Genomic DNA, 17488 nt, shown 5'->3' on the forward strand with positions numbered 1-17488 from the left:
GGGCTGACGCCTCCAGATATCAATCGCGACGAAATTTCTGTGTCACCATCTCAATGGGACGGTGGGAGGATGGCAGGAATCATTCTGTGGTACATCAGAAACCACCTATTGGGCTCCCAGATGACATTAAAAGAGCCAACAGCAACTTCGCTAATCTCCTCAATATAAGTCGTTATGGCGATCATAGTATTTAGTAGCGACGCAAACTGTATAACTCATCGACAATAGGAGAGTGCTACGGTTACAGGAAACAGACAGTGGTGCATCGGATACATGCCACTGGAGCCCCAGGAGAGCTGCCATGTGGCGCCCACAGCCTTGGTAGTGTCTTGCGTCGAGGAGGGCATGACGCCTCCAGATATCAATCGCGACGAAATTTCTGTGTCACCATCTCAATGGGACGGTGGGAGGATGGCAGGAATCATTCTGTGGTACATCAGAAACCACCTATTGCGCTCCCAGATGACATTAAAAGAGCCAACAGCAACTTCGCTAATCTCCTCAATATAAGTCGTTATGGCGATCATAGTATTTAATAGCGACGCAAACTGTATAACTCATCGACAATAGGAGAGTGCTACAGTTACAGGAAACAGACAGTGGTGCATCGGGTACATGCCACTGGAGCCCCAGGAGAGCTGCCATGTGGCGCCCACAGCCTTGGTAGTCTCTTGCGTCGAGGAGGGCATGACGCCTCCAGATATCAATCGCGACGAAATTTCTGTGTCACCATCTCAATGGGACGGTGGGAGGATGGCAGGAATCATTCTGTGGTACATCAGAAACCACCTATTGGGCTCCCAGATGACATTAAAAGAGCCAACAGCAACTTCGCTAATCTCCTCAATATAAGTCGTTATGGCGATCATAGTATTTAATAGCGACGCAAACTGTATAACTCATCGACAATAGGAGAGTGCTACGGTTACAGGAAACAGACAGTGGTGCATCGGATACATGCCACTGGAGCCCCAGGAGAGCTGCCATGTGGCGCCCACAGCCTTGGTAGTCTCTTGCGTCGAGGATTGCTGACGCCTCCAGATATCAATCGCGACGAAATTTCTGTGTCACCATCTCAATGGGACGGTGGGAGGATGGCAGGAATCATTCTGTGGTACATCAGAAACCACCTATTGGGCTCCCAGATGACATTAAAAGAGCCAACAGCAACTTCGCTAATCTCCTCAATATAAGTCGTTATGGCGATCATAGTATTTAATAGCGACGCAAACTGTATAACTCATCGACAATAGGAGAGTGCTACGGTTACAGGAAACAGACAGTGGTGCATCGGATACATGCCACTGGAGCCCCAGGAGAGCTGCCACGTGGCGCCCACAGCCTTGGTAGTGTCTTGCGTCGAGGAGGGCATGACGCCTCCAGATATCAATCGCGACGAAATTTCTGTGTCACCATCTCAATGGGACGGTGGGAGGATGGCAGGAATCATTCTGTGGTACATCAGAAACCACCTATTGGGCTCCCAGATGACATTAAAAGAGCCAACAGCAACTTCGCTAATCTCCTCAATATAAGTCGTTATGGCGATCATAGTATTTAATAGCGACGCAAACTGTATAACTCATCGACAATAGGAGAGTGCTACGGTTACAGGAAACAGACAGTGGTGCATCGGATACATGCCACTGGAGCCCCAGGAGAGCTGCCACGTGGCGCCCACAGCCTTGATAGTGTCTTGCGTCGAGGAGGGCGTGACGCCTCCAGATATCAATCGCGACGAAATTTCTGTGTCACCATCTCAATGGGACGGTGGGAGGATGGCAGGAATCATTCTGTGGTACGTCAGAAACCACCTATTGGGCTCCCAGATGACATTAAAAGAGCCAACAGCAACTTCGCTAATCTCCTCAATATAAGTCGTTATGGCGATCATAGTATTTAATAGCGACGTTAATTGTATAACTCATCTACAATAGGAGAGTGCTACGGTTACAGGAAACAGACAGTGGTGCATCGGATACATGCCACTGGAGCCCCAGGAGAGCTGCCACGTGGCGCCCACAGCCTTGGTAGTGTCTTGCGTCGAGGAGGGCATGACGCCTCCAGATATCAATCGCGACGAAATTTCTGTGTCACCATCTCATTGGGACGGTGGGAGGATGGCAGGAATCATTCTGTGGTACGTCAGAAACCACCTATTGGGCTCCCAGATGACATTAAAAGAGCCAACAGCAACTTCGCTAATCTCCTCAATATAAGTCGTTATGGCGATCATAGTATTTAATAGCGACGCAAACTGTATAACTCATCGACAATGGGAGAGTGCTACGGTTACAGGAAACAGACAGTGGTGCATCGGATACATGCCACTGGAGCCCCAGGAGAGCTGCCACGTGGCGCCCACAGCCTTGGAAGTGTCTTGCGTCGAGGAGGGCATGACGCCTCCAGATATCAATCGCGACGAAATTTCTGTGTCACCATCTCAATGGGACGGTGGGAGGATGGCAGGAATCATTCTGTGGTACATCAGAAACCACCTATTGGGCTCCCAGATGACATTAAAAGAGCCAACAGCAACTTCGCTAATCTCCTCAATATAAGTCGTTATGGCGATCATAGTATTTAGTAGCGACGCAAACTGTATAACTCATCGACAATAGGAGAGTGCTACGGTTACAGGAAACAGACAGTGGTGCATCGGATACATGCCACTGGAGCCCCAGGAGAGCTGCCATGTGGCGCCCACAGCCTTGGTAGTGTCTTGCGTCGAGGAGGGCATGACGCCTCCAGATATCAATCGCGACGAAATTTCTGTGTCACCATCTCAATGGGACGGTGGGAGGATGGCAGGAATCATTCTGTGGTACATCAGAAACCACCTATTGCGCTCCCAGATGACATTAAAAGAGCCAACAGCAACTTAGCTAATCTCCTCAATATAAGTCGTTATGGCGATCATAGTATTTAATAGCGACGCAAACTGTATAACTCATCGACAATAGGAGAGTGCTACGGTTACAGGAAACAGACAGTGGTGCATCGGATACATGCCACTGGAGCCCCAGGAGAGCTGCCATGTGGCGCCCACAGCCTTGGTAGTCTCTTGCGTCGAGGAGGGCTGACGCCTCCAGATATCAATCGCGACGAAATTTCTGTGTCACCATCTCAATGGGACGGTGGGAGGATGGCAGGAATCATTCTGTGGTACATCAGAAACCACCTATTGCGCTCCCAGATGACATTAAAAGAGCCAACAGCAACTTCGCTAATCTCCTCAATATAAGTCGTTATGGCGATCATAGTATTTAATAGCGACGCAAACTGTATAACTCATCGACAATAGGAGAGTGCTACGGTTACAGGAAACAGACAGTGGTGCATCGGATACATGCCACTGGAGCCCCAGGAGAGCTGCCATGTGGCGCCCACAGCCTTGGTAGTCTCTTGCGTCGAGGAGGGCTGACGCCTCCAGATATCAATCGCGACGAAATTTCTGTGTCACCATCTCAATGGGACGGTGGGAGGATGGCAGGAATCATTCTGTGGTACATCAGAAACCACCTATTGGGCTCCCAGATGACATTAAAAGAGCCAACAGCAACTTCGCTAATCTCCTCAATATAAGTCGTTATGGCGATCATAGTATTTAATAGCGACGCAAACTGTATAACTCATCGACAATAGGAGAGTGCTACGGTTACAGGAAACAGACAGTGGTGCATCGGATACATGCCACTGGAGCCCCAGGAGAGCTGCCATGTGACGCCCACAGCCTTGGTAGTCTCTTGCGTCGAGGAGGGCTGACGCCTCCAGATATCAATCGCGACGAAATTTCTGTGTCACCATCTCAATGGGACGGTGGGAGGATGGCAGGAATCATTCTGTGGTACATCAGAAACCACCTATTGGGCTCCCAGATGACATTAAAAGAGCCAACAGCAACTTCGCTAATCTCCTCAATATAAGTCGTTATGGCGATCATAGTATTTAATAGCGACGCAAACTGTATAACTCATCGACAATAGGAGAGTGCTACGGTTACAGGAAACAGACAGTGGTGCATCGGATACATGCCACTGGAGCCCCAGGAGAGCTGCCATTTGGCGCCCACAGCCTTGGTAGTCTCTTGCGTCGAGGAGGGCTGACGCCTCCAGATATCAATCGCGACGAAATTTCTGTGTCACCATCTCAATGGGACGGTGGGAGGATGGCAGGAATCATTCTGTGGTACATCAGAAACCACCTATTGGGCTCCCAGATGACATTAAAAGAGCCAACAGCAACTTCGCTAATCTCCTCAATATAAGTCGTTATGGCGATCATAGTATTTAGTAGCGACGCAAACTGTATAACTCATCGACAATAGGAGAGTGCTACGGTTACAGGAAACAGACAGTGGTGCATCGGATACATGCCACTGGAGCCCCAGGAGAGCTGCCATGTGGCGCCCACAGCCTTGGTAGTGTCTTGCGTCGAGGAGGGCATGACGCCTCCAGATATCAATCGCGACGAAATTTCTGTGTCACCATCTCAATGGGACGGTGGGAGGATGGCAGGAATCATTCTGTGGTACATCAGAAACCACCTATTGCGCTCCCAGATGACATTAAAAGAGCCAACAGCAACTTCGCTAATCTCCTCAATATAAGTCGTTATGGCGATCATAGTATTTAATAGCGACGCAAACTGTATAACTCATCGACAATAGGAGAGTGCTACGGTTACAGGAAACAGACAGTGGTGCATCGGGTACATGCCACTGGAGCCCCAGGAGAGCTGCCATGTGGCGCCCACAGCCTTGGTAGTCTCTTGCGTCGAGGAGGGCATGACGCCTCCAGATATCAATCGCGACGAAATTTCTGTGTCACCATCTCAATGGGACGGTGGGAGGATGGCAGGAATCATTCTGTGGTACATCAGAAACCACCTATTGGGCTCCCAGATGACATTAAAAGAGCCAACAGCAACTTCGCTAATCTCCTCAATATAAGTCGTTATGGCGATCATAGTATTTAATAGCGACGCAAACTGTATAACTCATCGACAATAGGAGAGTGCTACGGTTACAGGAAACAGACAGTGGTGCATCGGATACATGCCACTGGAGCCCCAGGAGAGCTGCCATGTGGCGCCCACAGCCTTGGTAGTCTCTTGCGTCGAGGATTGCTGACGCCTCCAGATATCAATCGCGACGAAATTTCTGTGTCACCATCTCAATGGGACGGTGGGAGGATGGCAGGAATCATTCTGTGGTACATCAGAAACCACCTATTGGGCTCCCAGATGACATTAAAAGAGCCAACAGCAACTTCGCTAATCTCCTCAATATAAGTCGTTATGGCGATCATAGTATTTAATAGCGACGCAAACTGTATAACTCATCGACAATAGGAGAGTGCTACGGTTACAGGAAACAGACAGTGGTGCATCGGATACATGCCACTGGAGCCCCAGGAGAGCTGCCACGTGGCGCCCACAGCCTTGGTAGTGTCTTGCGTCGAGGAGGGCATGACGCCTCCAGATATCAATCGCGACGAAATTTCTGTGTCACCATCTCAATGGGACGGTGGGAGGATGGCAGGAATCATTCTGTGGTACATCAGAAACCACCTATTGGGCTCCCAGATGACATTAAAAGAGCCAACAGCAACTTCGCTAATCTCCTCAATATAAGTCGTTATGGCGATCATAGTATTTAATAGCGACGCAAACTGTATAACTCATCGACAATAGGAGAGTGCTACGGTTACAGGAAACAGACAGTGGTGCATCGGATACATGCCACTGGAGCCCCAGGAGAGCTGCCACGTGGCGCCCACAGCCTTGGTAGTGTCTTGCGTCGAGGAGGGCATGACGCCTCCAGATATCAATCGCGACGAAATTTCTGTGTCACCATCTCAATGGGACGGTGGGAGGATGGCAGGAATCATTCTGTGGTACGTCAGAAACCACCTATTGGGCTCCCAGATGACATTAAAAGAGCCAACAGCAATTTCGCTAATCTCCTCAATATAAGTCGTTATGGCGATCATAGTATTTAATAGCGACGTTAATTGTATAACTCATCTACAATAGGAGAGTGCTACGGTTACAGGAAACAGACAGTGGTGCATCGGATACATGCCACTGGAGCCCCAGGAGAGCTGCCACGTGGCGCCCACAGCCTTGGTAGTGTCTTGCGTCGAGGAGGGCATGACGCCTCCAGATATCAATCGCGACGAAATTTCTGTGTCACCATCTCATTGGGACGGTGGGAGGATGGCAGGAATCATTCTGTGGTACGTCAGAAACCACCTATTGGGCTCCCAGATGACATTAAAAGAGCCAACAGCAACTTCGCTAATCTCCTCAATATAAGTCGTTATGGCGATCATAGTATTTAATAGCGACGCAAACTGTATAACTCATCGACAATAGGAGAGTGCTACGGTTACAGGAAACAGACAGTGGTGCATCGGATACATGCCACTGGAGCCCCAGGAGAGCTGCCACGTCCCGCCCACAGCCTTGGAAGTGTCTTGCGTCGAGGAGGGCATGACGCCTCCAGATATCAATCGCGACGAAATTTCTGTGTCACCATCTCAATGGGACGGTGGGAGGATGGCAGGAATCATTCTGTGGTACATCAGAAACCACCTATTGGGCTCCCAGATGACATTAAAAGAGCCAACAGCAACTTCGCTAATCTCCTCAATATAAGTCGTTATGGCGATCATAGTATTTAGTAGCGACGCAAACTGTATAACTCATCGACAATAGGAGAGTGCTACGGTTACAGGAAACAGACAGTGGTGCATCGGATACATGCCACTGGAGCCCCAGGAGAGCTGCCATGTGGCGCCCACAGCCTTGGTAGTGTCTTGCGTCGAGGAGGGCATGACGCCTCCAGATATCAATCGCGACGAAATTTCCGTGTCACCATCTCAATGGGACGGTGGGAGGATGGCAGGAATCATTCTGTGGTACATCAGAAACCACCTATTGGGCTCCCAGATGACATTAAAAGAGCCAACAGCAACTTCGCTAATCTTCTCAATATAAGTCGTTATGGCGATCATAGTATTTAATAGCGACGCAAACTGTATAACTCATCGACAATAGGAGAGTGCTACGGTTACAGGAAACAGACAGTGGTGCATCGGATACATGCCACTGGAGCCCCAGGAGAGCTGCCACGTGGCGCCCACAGCCTTGGAAGTGTCTTGCGTCGAGGAGGGCATGACGCCTCCAGATATCAATCGCGACGAAATTTCTGTGTCACCATCTCAATGGGACGGTGGGAGGATGGCAGGAATCATTCTGTGGTACATCAGAAACCACCTATTGGGCTCCCAGATGACATTAAAAGAGCCAACAGCAACTTCGCTAATCTCCTCAATATAAGTCGTTATGGCGATCACAGTATTTAATAGCGACGCAAACTGTATAACTCATCGACAATAGGAGAGTGCTACCGTTACAGGAAACAGACAGTGGTGCATCGGATACATGCCACTGGAGCCCCAGGAGAGCTGCCACGTGGCGCCCACAGCCTTGGTAGTGTCTTGCGTCGAGGAGGGCATGACGCCTCCAGATATCAATCGCGACGAAATTTCTGTGTCACCATCTCAATGGGACGGTGGGAAGATGGCAGGAATCATTCTGTGGTACATCAGAAACCACCTATTGGGCTCCCAGATGACATTAAAAGAGCCAACAGCAACTTCGCTAATCTCCTCAATTTAAGTCGTCATGGCGATCATAGTATTTAATAGCGACGCAAACTGTATAACTCATCGACAATAGGAGAGTGCTACGGTTACAGGAAACAGACAGTGGTGCATCGGATACATGCCACTGGAGCCCCAGGAGAGCTGCCACGTGGCGCCCACAGCCTTGGTAGTGTCTTGCGTCGAAGAGGGAATGACGCCTCCAGATATCAATCGCGACGAAATTTCTGTGTCACCATCTCAATGGGACGGTGGGAGGATGGCAGGAATCATTCTGTGGTACATCAGAAACCACCTATTGGGCTCCCAGATGACATTAAAAGAGCCAACAGCAACTTCGCTAATCTCCTCAATATAAGTCGTTATGGCGATCATAGTATTTAATAGCGACGCAAACTGTATAACTCATCGACAATAGGAGAGTGCTACGGTTACAGTAAACAGACAGTGGTGCATCGGATACATGCCACTGGAGCCCCAGGAGAGCTGCCACGTGGCGCCCACAGCCTTGGTAGTGTCTTGCGTCGAGGAGGGCATGACGCCTCCAGATATCAATCGCGACGAAATTTCTGTGTCACCATCTCAATGGGACGGTGGGAGGATGGCAGGAATCATTCTGTGGTACGTCAGAAACCACCTATTGGGCTCCCAGATGACATTAAAAGAGCCAACAGCAACTTCGCTAATCTCCTCAATATAAGTCGTTATGGCGATCATAGTACTTAATAGCGACGCAAACTGTATAACTCATCGACAATAGGAGAGTGCTACGGTTACAGGAAACAGACAGTGGTGCATCGGATACATGCCACTGGAGCCCCAGGAGAGCTGCCACGTGGCGCCCACAGCCTTGGTAGTGTCTTGCGTCGAGGAGGGCATGACGCCTCCAGATATCAATCGCGACGAAATTTCTGTGTCACCATCTCAATGGGACGGTGGGAGGATGGCAGGAATCATTCTGTGGTACGTCAGAAACCACCTATTGGGCTCCCAGATGACATTAAAAGAGCCAACAGCAACTTCGCTAATTTCCTCAATATAAGTCGTTATGGCGATCCTAGTATTTAATAGCGACGTTAATTGTATAACTCATCTACAATAGGAGAGTGCTACGGTTACAGGAAACAGACAGTGGTGCATCGGATACATGCCACTGGAGCCCCAGGAGAGCTGCCATGTGGCGCCCACAGCCTTGGTAGTCTCTTGCGTCGAGGAGGGCATGACGCCTCCAGATATCAATCGCGACGAAATTTCTGTGTCACCATCTCAATGGGACGGTGGGAGGATGGCAGGAATCATTCTGTGGTACGTCAGAAACCACCTATTGGGCTCCCAGATGACATTAAAAGTGCCAACAGCAACTTCGCTAATCTCCTATATATAAGTGGTTATGATGATCCTAGTATTTAATAGCCACGCAAATTGTATAACTCATCGACAATAGGAGAGTTAGGGTTACAGGAAACAGACAGTGGTGCATCGGATACATGCCACTGGAGCCCCAGGAGAGCTGCCATGTGGCGCCCACAGCCTTGGTAGTCTCTTGCGTCGAGGAGGGCATGACGCCTCCAGATATCAATCGCGACGAAATTTCTGTGTCACCATCTCAATGGGACGATGGGAGGATGGCAGGAATCATTCTGTGGTACGTCAGAAACCACCTATTGGGCTCCCAGATGACATTAAAGGAGCCAACAGCAACTTCGCTAATCTCCTCAATATAAGTCGTTATGGCGATCCTAGTATTTAATAGCGACGCAAATTGTATAACTCATTGACAATAGGAGAGTGCTACGGTTACAGGAAACAGACAGTGGTGCATCGGATACATGCCACTGGAGCCCCAGGAGAGCTGCCATGTGGCGCCTACAGCCTTGGTAGTCTCTTGCGTCGAGGAGGGCATGACACCTCCTGATATCAATCGCGACGAAATTTCTGTGTCACCATCTCAATGGGACGGTGGGAGGATGGCAGGAATCATTCTGTGGTACGTCAGAAACCACCTATTGGGCTCCCAGATGACATTAAAAGAGCCAACAGCAACTTCGCTAATCTCCTCAATATAAGTCGTTATGGCGATCCTAGTATTTAATAGCGACGCAAATTGTATAACTCATCGACAATAGGAGAGTGCTACGGTTACAGGAAACAGACAGTGGTGCATCGGATACATGCCACTGGAGCCCCAGGAGAGCTGCCATGTGGCGCCCACAGCCTTGGTAGTCTCTTGCGTCGAGGAGGGCATGACGCCTCCAGATATCAATCGCGACGAAATTTCTGTGTCACCATCTCAATGAGACTGTGGGAGGATGGCAGGAATCATTCTGTGGTACGTCAGAAACCACCTATTGGGCTCCCAGATGACATTAAAAGAGCCAACAGCAACTTCGCTAATCTCCTCAATATAAGTCGTTATGGTGATCCTAGTATTTAATAGCGACGCAAATTGTATAACTCATCGACAATAGGAGAGTGCTACGGTTACAGGAAACAGACAGTGGTGCATCGGATACATGCCACTGGAGCCCCAGGAGAGCTGCCATGTGGCGCCCACAGCCTTGGTAGTCTCTTGCGTCGAGGAGGGCATGACGCCTCCAGATATCAATCGCGACGAAATTTCTGTGTCACCATCTCAATGGGACGGTGGGAGGATGGCAGGAATCATTCTGTGGTACGTCAGAAACCACCTATTGGGCTCCCAGATGACACTAAAAAAGCCAACAGCAACTTCTCTAATCTCCTCAATATAAGTCGTTATGGCGATCCTAGTATTTAATAGCGACGCAAATTGTATAACTCATCGACAATAGGAGAGTGCTACGGTTACAGGAAACAGACAGTGGTGCATTGGATACATGCCACTGGAGCCCCACGAGAGCTGCTATGTGGCGCCCACAGCCTTGGTAGTCTCTTGCGTCGAGGAGGGCATGACGCCTCCAGATATCAATCGCGACGAAATTTCTGTGTCACCATCTCAATGGGACGGTGGGAGGATGGCAGGAATCATTCTGTGGTACGTCAGAAACCACCTATTGGGCTCCCATATGACATTAAAAGAGCCAACAGCAACATCGCTAATCTCCTCAATATAAGTCGTTATGGTGATCCTAGTATTTAATAGCGACGCAAATTGTATAACTCATCGACAATAGGAGAGTGCTACGGTTACAGGAAACAGACAGTGGTGCATCGGATACATGCCACTGGAGCCCCAGGAAAGCTGCCATGTGGCGCCCACAGCCTTGGTAGTCTCTTGCGTCGAGGAGGGCATGACGCCTCCAGATATTAATCGCGACGAAATTTCTGTGTCACCATCTCAATGGGGCGGTGGGAGGTTGGCAGGAATCATTCTGTGGTACGTCAGAAACCACCTATTGGGCTCCCAGATGACATTAAAAGAGCCAACAGCAACTTCGCTAATCTCCTCAATATAAGGCGTTATGGCGATCCCAGTATTTAATAGCGACGCAAATTGTATAACTCATCGACAATAGGAGAGTGCTACGGTTACAGGAAACAGACAGTGGTGCATCGGATACATGCCACTGGAGCCCCAGGAGAGCTGCCATGTGGCGCCCACGGCCTTGGTAGTCTCTAGCGTCGAGGAGGGCATGACGCCTCCAGATATCAATCGCGACGAAATTTCTGTGTCACCATCTCAATGGGACGGTGGGAGGATGGCAGGAATCATTCTGTGGTACGTCAGAAACCACCTATTGGGCTGCCAGAGGCATTTAAAGAGCCAACAGCAACTAAGTTAATCTCCTCAATATAAGTCGTTATGGTGATCCTAGTATTTAATAGCGACGCAAATTGTATAACTCACGACAATAGGAGAGTGCTACGGATACAGGAAACAGACAGTGGTGCATCGGATACATGCCACTGGAGCCCCAGGAGAGCTGCCATGTGGCGCGAACAGCCTTGGTAGTGTCTTGCGTCGAGGAGGGCATGACGCCTCCAGATATCAATCGCGCCGAAATTTCTGTGTCACCATCTCAATGGGACGGTGGGAGGATGGCAGGAATCATTCTGTGGTACGTCAGAAACCACCTATTGGGCTGCCAGAGGCATTTAATGAGCCAACAGCAACTAAGTTAATCTCCTCAATATAAATCGTTATGGTGATCCTAGTATTTAATAGCGACGCAAATTGTATAACTCATCGACAATAGGAGAGTGCTACGGTTACAGGAAACAGACAGTGGTGTATCGGATACATGCCACTGGAGGCCCAGGAGAGCTGCCATGTGGCGCCCACAGCGTTGGTAGTCTCTTGCGTCGAGGAGGGCATGACGCCTACAGATATCAATCGCGACGAAATTTCTGTGTCACCATCTGAATGCTACGGTGGGAGAATGGCAGGAATCAATCTGTGGTACGTCAGAAACTACCTTTTTGGCTGGTAGAGGCATTTAAAGAGCCAACAGCAACTGCGTTAAACTCCTCAATATAAATCGTTATGGTAATCCTAGTATTTAATAGCGACGCAAATTGTATAACTCATCGAGAATAGGAGAGTGCTACGGTTACAGGAAACAGACAGTGGTGCATCGGATACATGCCACTGGAGCCCCAGGAGAGCTGCCATATGGCGCCCACAGCCTTGGTAGTCTCTTGCGTCGAGGAGGGTATGACGCCTCCAGATATCAATCGCGACGAAATTTCTGTGTCACCATCTCAATGGGACGGTGGGAGGATGGCAGGAATCATTCTGTGGTACGTCAGAAACCACCTATTGGGCTCCCAGATGACATTAAAAGAGCCAACAGCAACTTCGCTAATCTCCCCAATATAAGTCGTTATGGCGATCCTAGTATTTAATAGCGACGTCAATTGTATAACTCATCGACAATAGGAAAGTGCTACGGTTACAGGAAACAGACAGTGGTGCATCGGATACATGCCACTGGAGCCCCAGGAGAGCTGCCATGTGGCGCCAACAGCCTTGGTAGTCTCTTGCGTCGAGGAGGGCATGACGCCTCCAGATATCAATCGCGACGAAATTTCTTTGTCACCATCTCAATGGGACGGTGGGAGGATGGCAGCAATCATTCTGTGGTACGTCAGAAACCACCTACTGGGCTCCCAGATGACATTAAAAGAGCCAACAGCAACTTCGCTAATCTCCTCAATATAAGTCGTTATGGCGATCCTAGTATTTAATAGCGACGCAAATTGTATAACTCATCGACAATAGGAGAGTGCTACGGTTACAGGAAACAGACAGTGGTGCATCGGATGCCACTGGAGCCCCAGGAGAGCTGCCATGTGGCGCCCACAGCCTTGGTAGTTTCTTGCGTCGAGGGGGGCATGACGCCTCCAGATATCAATCGCGACGAAATTTCTGTGTCACCATCTCAATGGGACGGTGGGAGGATGGCAGGAATCATTGTGTGGTACGTCAGAAACCACCTATTGGGCTGCCAGAGGCATTTAAAGAGCCAACAGCAACTAAGTTAAACTCCTCAATATAAATCGTTATGGTGATCCTAGTATTTAATAGCGACGCAAATTGTATAACTCATCGACAATAGGAGAGTGCTACGGTTACAGGAAACAGACAGTGGTGCATCGGATACATGCCACTGGAGCCCCAGGAGAGCTGCCATGTGGCGCCCACAGCCTTGGTAGTCTCTTGCGTCGAGGAGGGCATGACGCCTCCAGATATCAATCGCGACGAAATTTCTGTGTCACCATCTCAATGGGACGGTGGGAGGATGGCAGGAATCATTCTGTGGTACGTCAGAAACCACCTATTGGGCTGCCAGAGGCATTTAAAGAGCCAACAGCAACTAAGTTAAACTCCTCAATATAAATCGTTATGGTGATCTTAGTATTTAATAGCGACGCAAATTGTATAACTCATCGACAATAGGAGAGTGCTACGGTTACAGGAAACAGACAGTGGTGCATTGGATACATGCCACTGGAGCCCCAGGAGAGCTGCCATGTGGCGCCCACAGCCTTGGTAGTCTCTTGCGTCGAGGAGGGCATGACGCCTCCAGATATCAATCGCGACGAAATTTCTGTGTCACCATCTCAATGGGACGGTGGGAGGATGGCAGGAATCATTCTGTGGTACGTCAGAAACCACCTATTGGGCTGCCAGAGGCATTTAAAGAGCCAACAGCAACTAAGTTAAACTCCTCAATATAAATCGTTATGGTGATCCTAGTATTTAATAGCGACGCAAATTGTATAACTCATCGACAATAGGAGAGTGCTACGGTTACAGGAAACAGACAGTGGTGCATCGGATACATGCCACTGGAGCCCCAGGAGAGCTGCCATGTGGCGCCCACAGCCTTGGTAGTCTCTTGCGTCGAGGAGGGCATGACGCCTCCAGATATCAATCGCGACGAAATTTCTGTGTCACCATCTCAATAGGACGGTGGGAGAATGGCAGGAATCATTCTGTGGTACGTCAGAAACCACCTATTGGGCTGCCAGAGGCTTTTAAAGAGCCAACAGCAACTAAGTTAATCTCCTCAATATAAATCGTTATGGTGATCCTAGTATTTAATAGCGACGCAAATTGTATAACTCATCGACAATAGGAGAGTGCTACGGTTACAGGAAACAGACTGTGGTGCATCGGATACATGCCACTGGAGCCCCAGGAGAGCTGCCATTTGGCGCCCACAGCCTTGGTAGTGTCTTGCGTCGAGGAGGGCATGACGCCTCCAGATATCAATCGCGACGAAATTTCTGTGTCACCATCTCAATGGGACGGTGGGAGGCTGGCAGGAATCATTCTGTGGTACGTCAGAAACCACCTATTGGGCTGCCAGAGGCATTTAAAGAGCCAACAGCAACTAAGTTAAACTCCTCAATATAAATCTTTATGGTGATCCTAGTATTTAATAGCGACGCAAATTGTATAACTCATCGACAATAGGAGAGTGCTACGGTTACAGGAAACAGACAGTGGTGCATCGGATACATGCCACTGGAGCCCCAGGAGAGCTGCCATGTGGCGCCCACAGCCTTGGTAGTCTCTTGCGTCGAGGAGGGCATGACGCCTCCAGATATCAATCGCGACGAAATTTCTGTGTCACCATCTCAATGGGACGGTGGGAGGATGGCAGGAATCATTCTGTGGTACGTCAGAAACCACCTATTGGGCTCCCAGATGACATTAAAAGAGCCAACAGCAACTTCGCTAATCTCCCCAATATAAGTCGTTATGGCGATCCTAGTATTTAATAGCGACGCCAATTGTATAACTCATCGACAATAGGAGAGTGCTACGGTTACAGGAAACAGACAGTGGTGCATCGGATACATGCCACTGGAGCCCCAGGAGAGCTGCCATGTGGCGCCCACAGCCTTGGTAGTCTCTTGCGTCGAGGAGGGCATGACGCCTCCAGATATCAATCGCGACGAAATTTCTGTGTCACCATCTCAATAGGACGGTGGGAAAAAAATCAGGAATCATTCTGTGGTACGTCAGAAACCACCTATTGGGCTGCCAGAGGCATTTAAAGAGCCAACAGCAACTAAGTTAAACTCCTCAATATAAATCGTTATGGTGATCCTAGTATTTAATGGCGACGCAAATTGTAAAACCCATCGACAATAGGAGAGTGCTACGGTTACAGGAAACAGACAGTGGTGCATCGGATACATGCCACTGGAGCCCCAGGAGAGCTGCCATGTGGCGCCCACAGCCTTGGTAGTCTCTTGCGTCGAGGAGGGCATGACGCCTCCAGATATCAATCGCGACGAAATTTCTGTGTCACCATCTCAATGGGACGGTGGGAGGATGGCAGGAATCATTCTGTGGTACGTCAGAAACCACCTATTGGGCTGCCAGAGGCATTTAAAGAGCCAACAGCAACTAAGTTAAACTCCTCAATATAAATCGTTATGGTGATCCTAGTATTTAATAGCGACGCAAATTGTATAACTCATCAACAATGGGAGAGTGCTACGGTTACAGGAAACAGACAGTGGTGCATCGGATACATGCCACTGGAGCCCCAGGAGAGCTGCCATGTGGCGCCCACAGCCTTGGTAGTCTCTTGCGTCGAGGAGGGCATGACGCCTCCAGATATCAATCGCGACGAAATTTCTGTGTCACCATCTCAATGGGACGGTGGGAGGATGGCAGGAATCATTCTGTGGTACGTCAGAAACCACCTATTGGGCTGCCAGAGGCATTTAAAGAGCCAACAGCAACTAAGTTAAACTCCTCAATATAAATCGTTATGGTGATCCTAGTATTTAATAGCGACGCAAATTGTATAACTCATCGACAATAGGAGAGTGCTACGGTTACAGGAAACGGACAGTGGTGCATCGGATACATGCCACTGGAGCCCCAGGAGAGCTGCCATGTGGCGCCCACAGCCTTGGTAGTCTCTTGCGTCGAGGAGGGCATGACGCCTCCAGATATCAATCGCGACGAAATTTCTGTGTCACCATCTCAATAGGACGGTGGGAGAATGGCAGGAATCATTCTGTGGTACGTCAGAAACCACCTATTGGGCTGCCAGAGGCATTTAAAGAGCCAACAGCAACTAAGTTAATCTCCTCAATATAAATCGTTATGGTGATCCTAGTATTTAATAGCGACGCAAATTGTATAACTCATCGACAATAGGGGAGTGCAACGGTTACAGGAAACAGACAGTGGTGCATCGTATACATGCCACTGGAGCCCCAGGAGAGCTGCCAATGGGCGCCCACAGCCTTGGTAGTCTCTTGCGTCGAGGAGGGCATGACGCCTCCAGATATCAATCGCGACGAAATTTCTGTGTCACCATCTCAATGGGACGGTGGGAGGATGGCAGGAATCATTCTGTGGTACGTCAGAAACCACCTATTGGGCTGCCAGAGGCATTTAAAGAGCCAACAGCAACTAAGTTAATCTCCTAAATATAAGTCGTTATGGTGATCCTAGGATTTAATAGCGACGCAAATTGTATAACTCATCGACAATAGGAGAGTGCTACGGTTACAGGAAACAGACAGTGGTGCATCGGATACATGCCACTGGAGCCCCAGGAGAGCTGCCATGTGGCGCCCACAGCCTTGGTAGTCTCTTGCGTCGAGGAGGGCATGACGCCTCCAGATATCAATCGCGACGAAATTTCTGTGCCACCATCTCAAGTGGACGGTGGGAGGATGGCAGGAATCATTCTGTGGTACGTCAGAAACCACCTATTGGGCTGCCAGAGGCATTTAAAGAGCCAACAGCAACTAAGTTAAACTCCTCAATATAAATCGTTATGGTGATCCTAGTATTTAATAGCGACGCAAATTGTATAACTCATCGACAATAGGAGAGTGCTACGGTTACAGGAAACAGACAGTGGTGCATCGGATACATGCCACTGGAGCCCCAGGAGAGCTGCCATGTGGCGCCCACAGCCTTGGTAGTCTCTTGCGACGAGGAGGGCATGACGCCTCCAGATATCAATCGCGACGAAATTTCTGTGTCACCATCTCAATAGGACGGTGGGAGAATGGCAGGAATCATTCTGTGGTACGTCAGAAACCACCTATTGGGCTGCCAGAGGCATTTAAAGAGCCAACAGCAACTAAGTTAATCTCCTCAATATAAATCGTTATGGTGATCCTAGTATTTAATAGCGACGCAAATTGTATAACTCATCGACAATAGGAGAGTGCTACGGTTACAGGAAACAGACTGTGGTGCATCGGATACATGCCACTGGAGCCCCAGGAGAGCTGCCATTTGGCGCCCACAGCCTTGGTAGTGTCTTGCGTCGAGGAGGGCATGACGCCTCCAGATATCAATCGCGACGAAATTTCTGTGTCACCATCTCAATGGGACGGTGGGAGGATGG

This window comes from Schistocerca americana, chromosome 1 (genome assembly GCF_021461395.2).
Source record: "Schistocerca americana isolate TAMUIC-IGC-003095 chromosome 1, iqSchAmer2.1, whole genome shotgun sequence".
NCBI lineage: Eukaryota > Metazoa > Arthropoda > Insecta > Orthoptera > Acrididae > Schistocerca > Schistocerca americana.